Here is a 5,411-nt window from a genome sequence, read left to right as displayed (position 1 = left end):
TAAATGATTTCGAGAAAAAATGGAGAATTAAAACCAACTTAACAAAATTCACTCCTCTACACCTTGGTGCCAGAATCACTAACCCACTTATTATAGACGAAGATCCCATAGAATTCAAATCTGAAGGTAAATGTCTAGGACTACTTATTACAATCAACGGGTATAACAAACATATTCAAGACAGAAATAATAAGGCCTTAGCAGCACTTAAAAAACTGTACAGACTACAACACATGCCAGAAAAGATAAAAATTCACCTAGTGAAGGCTCTAGTACTACCAATACTAGAGTACCCACCAATACCCACTCATGCACTTAGCCAAACACAAGTCAGCAAACTACAAAAAATTCAAAATAAAGCATTAAGATTTGCCATCAACCAACGATACCCATATACTATGAATAGTATGCAAATCCATCAATACACAAAAACGCTACCACTAAACATCAAACTACATGAAAGAGCTAAAAGGGTATGGGATAGACTAGAAGACTTACAACACCACACATTAACTAAACTCAAAGAAAACAGAGAGAATATTCAGAATTACAACAGAAATTTCCCTAGTAGCCTAAGTCGCTATGACGCCACTCCAAACCCAAAATACTATTAAATCGAAACACACTTACCTGTAGATACGATTACCACACTTACCTGTAGCAAAACCAACATCAGTAGTACGGACACCTGAAAAGAAAAACAAAACATTAAAATCAACACACAAAAAAACACATAAGAACACTTACGGTATGGGGATAATGGGGTCGTTCTTCCTTTGCACTGCGCCCTGAGTTGCCGGGTCGTGGGAGCCGTTGAGCTCGGTAGTGAGAAGCAAGGAGGCTTCCCGTGGCCGGCCCCCTCCCCCGGCAAGGGGTGGTGCAGCCCAGCTCTGTTAGCGGTCATCTGGCAGCGGTGAGAGGTAGAACAGGGCCCCGTATCAACTCAACTCTTCCTCTGTAAGACAGAATAAATATAAAGCAATCTTTTTGACAGGGACAATGATGGTTTAGCTGGGTTTTGCTTAAAATTAATAGTAAAGAAATAAAAATGCCTAATACACACACAAAAATAAAAGAGTGCAGCCTCTTCACAAAAAAATAAAATACAATATATATACAATAAGAATAGCAAAGTGGTCTGCCCACAAACTTTTACTCTAATTCTTTCCTTCAATTTCTTTCTTTTCTTCTATCTGTCCAATCTCTTACTCTTCCCCGTCTTTCTGTAAAAAAAAAAAAAAAAAAAAAAAAAAAAAAAAAAAAAAAAAAAAAAAGAAAACGCACACTCGTTCTCACAGCAGTACGGCGACACTATGCCTCCCAAAGCATCAGGAAAGGCTGCCAAGAAAGCTGGCAAGGCACAGAAGGCCATTGCCAAGGGCGACAAGAAGAAGAAGCGCAGGAGGAAGGAGAGCTACTCCATCTACATCTACAAGGTGCTCAAGCAAGTCCACCCAGACACTGGCGTGTCCTCCAAGGCCATGTCAATCATGAACTCGTTCGTGAATGACATTTTCGAGCGCATCGCTGCCGAGGCATCCCGCCTGGCACACTATAACAAGCGCTCCACCATCACCAGCCGGGAAATCCAGACCGCTGTCCGTCTTCTTCTGCCTGGTGAACTGGCAAAACACGCTGTTTCTGAAGGCACCAAGGCTGTTACCAAGTATACCTCCTCCAAGTAAACAGGCGGCCAGTATACTGCTGCCAGTATAAAATAATACCCGGCTCCATTGGAGCCACACTTGAAAAGGAAAAAAGATACGATATAGACAAATGCATTATTATTATAATTATTGTTATTATTATTAATATTATTATTATTATTATTTTTATTATTATTATTATTATTATTATTATTATTATTATTATTATTATTATCATTATTAATAATATTAATATTGTTGTTTTTATTATGATTATTATTATAATAATTATTGTATCATTATTATTATTATTATTATTATTATTATTATTATTATTATTATTATTATTATTATGCTTATTATTATCGTGATTATTATTCTGTGGAGATAAAGAAAAGATAAAAAAAAAATAGAGATAAAGAAAGATAAAAATTCTCCCAAGTGAAAGAGATATGGCCATGGAAGAGGGAATAATAATAATAATATAAAAAAAAAAAAAGGGGGGAAGGATATTGAGTTGAAAGTCGATACCTGATACTGAAAGATGGAAAATAAATATTTTCTTCCACAAAACCAAACAGATTGTCTATGAAAATTCTTTAATGAAAGAGATGTTTGGCCCTAAAAAGGGCCTAGATATTGCTGTTATGAAGATCATTCGTGGATGACTTCTTAGGCACGCTCGCCACGGATGCGACGAGCCAGTTGGATGTCCTTTGGCATGATAGTCACGCGCTTGGCATGGATGGCGCACAGGTTGGTATCCTCAAACAGACCCACGAGGTAAGCCTCGGAAGCTTCCTGGAGAGCCATGACAGCAGAGGACTGGAAGCGGAGGTCAGTCTTGAAATCCTGAGCAATTTCACGCACCAGGCGCTGGAAAGGCAGTTTCCTGATAAGCAGCTCAGTGCTCTTCTGATAACGGCGGATCTCACGGAGAGCAACGGTTCCAGGCCTGTAACGGTGGGGTTTCTTGACACCTCCAGTGGCTGGAGCAGACTTGCGAGCTGCCTTTGTAGCAAGCTGCTTGCGGGGCGCCTTGCCACCAGTGGACTTGCGAGCCGTTTGCTTGGTACGTGCCATAGTTGTGGTAACAACAACTCACAACGAACACTCAGCTGAGTCTGCCCGCGCTTCCCACAAAATCCCTTTATATATGAATCGGGTGGGCCCGACGACTCCAACCCTGCCTTGTGATTGGTCAGAAACGTCCAGTGAGGCTCATCGCCCACGCAGTCACCGCATGAAAGATGTGATCATTATTGTTAGTCTAATTCATTTTGTTCTTATTCTTATTCTTATTCTTATTCTTTCTTCCCTCATTCATAACAAATCTTGGAAAATATACAGCAGAACTGACATGTCATTTAAAATTCTAAGACAATTAGCAAGAAAGTTGTGATATTCTTATTTTTTTCATTCTTTTTATTCTATTTTTTTCTTATTCTTGTCATAATTAATATTGTTATCTTTATTATTTTCATTTTTTTTTATTATTCTTCCTTATCTTATTCTTATTTATCCTACTTTTAGAGAGATGAGGCTTGTGCGGTCACCCATCCAAGTTCTGCCCGGACCCCCTGCTTAACCTTGCTGATCCCGCCGTCAGCTGATTGGTCAAGAGCGGAGAACAAGGTGTTGGGAGGGCTTATTTCTCTTATTCTTATTCTTTCCTGTATTGTTGTTGCATTGTTGTGCTGAAAATGTTGGAAAATATGCACTAAAATTAACCCTTCATTCATAATTCTACGACAATTAGCAAGAGAGATATATTATTACTTTTTTCCCTTATTTTTGTTCTTTTTATTCTTAATCTTCTTTTTTTTATTATAGTTGTTATTGTTATTTTATTATTTTCGTTTTTCGTTCATTCTCCTCATTCTTATTGCTATTTTTTTCTATTCTCAGAGAGATGAGGCTTTTGTGGTCACCCATCCAAGTTCTTCCCGGACCCCCTGCTTAACTGCGCTGATCCCGCCGTTAGCTAATTGGCCAAGACCGGAGAACTAGGTGTTGGGAGGCCTTCTTTCTATTATTCTTATTCTTTCTTCCCCCATTCATATCGTTGTATTGGAAATGTTGGAAAATATACAAAAGAATTCACCCTTCTATGACAATTAGGAAGAAAGACATGGGATGCTTTCTTTCTTTTTTTTTATATTCCTTTATTGTAATTTTTCTTATTCTTGTTATAATAATTCTTACTGTTATCTTTATTACTTAAAATTTTCGTTCATTCTCCCTATTCTTATTCTTATTTTTTTTATTTATTTATTTTTTTTTCAGACAGATGAGGCTTGTGTAGTCACCCATCCAAGTATTGCCCGAAACCCCTGCGTAATCTCGACGATTTCATTTGACAATACCTATTTACTTATTTATTTATTATTATATTTATTAAAAAAAAAAAAAGAAGAAAAGAAGATGAAGAATAAGGTATGTAATCGAAATACTCTCTCTATACTGTAGCAATAGTTTAGCTGGATGTACTTGTATTGTGTCAAAAATACTTGCAATATCTGCAATTGTAACCTGCAGTGTCGGCATAATGCATAATTAAGCAATGAAAAGAAAAATTAATAAAAGAATAAATGAAAAAAAGAAAGAAAAAAAGATACAATTAACAATTAAATATATTAGCTACCCCTCTACGTTTCTTTATCACTGCAGAAAAATGGAAACATTTTAACGTAGACTTGTCAAAATTCAACTGAAATTAAGGGTTAAATAAGGATTGTCACCCCTTCCCCAGAGGATATTCATTGTCTTTTAATATATATATATATATATATATATATATATATATATATATATATATATATATATATATATATATATATATATATATATATATATATATATATATATATATATATATATATATATTCTTTTTATTTAAAGTCTTATTTAGAGAGAGAGAGAGAGAGAGAGAGAGGTAACGTCCTTGAGGATAGCAGCTCGTCTACGCTCCGCTCAGTGATCAGCGTTAGAATGTAATTCCTCATTTCTTTAAAAAAAAAAAAAAAAAAAAAAAACAGAAACTTTATTTAGGGGGCTTGCTGGAAACAAACTACAATGGAGGAAAGAACAATATGTCTGCTATATGACCCACCCAGTTAAATTTTCAAGAAGCAAACGCAAGTTGGAAAATACGAGGAAGATAAATTTTCATTTATATACGTTTTATGGTAATTTCTGCCACGCCTTCCTCTATTCATCAAACGTCACTGACACTTATTCCCTTTATTTTTTACTTTACAGAATCTTTTGTAGGGCAAGACTCTAGAGGATATGTGCTTTCATAAATTCTATAATGCTTTGCTTATCATAGAGACATAAAAAAAAAAAATAATAATAATAAAAATAAATAAATTAATTAATTTAAAAAATCAAAATAAATAGATATATAAATTAATTAATTAATCAAATAAATTTCTATGCTTCACCTTTATAGCATTCGTATGAATGTCAAAACAAAACAAAAAATATAAATATAAATAATAATATGAAAAAAAAAAATTACTAAATATATGAAAAATAGCATTACTACTACTACTACTACTACTACTACTACTGCTACTACTACTACTATTTTTTTTTTTTTTTTTATGTAGGAAGGACACTGGCCAAGGGCAACAAAAATGTAATAAAAAAAATGCCCACTGAAATGCCAGTCCCATACAGGGGTCAAAGCAGTGGTCAAAAAATGATGAATAAGTGTCTTGAAACCTCCCTCTTGAAGGAATTCAAGTCATAGGAAGGTGG

Source organism: Scylla paramamosain, chromosome 17 (genome assembly GCF_035594125.1).
Source record: "Scylla paramamosain isolate STU-SP2022 chromosome 17, ASM3559412v1, whole genome shotgun sequence".
Classification (NCBI taxonomy): Eukaryota; Metazoa; Arthropoda; class Malacostraca; order Decapoda; family Portunidae; genus Scylla; species Scylla paramamosain.
Note: the sequence above shows the minus strand (reverse complement) of the source record.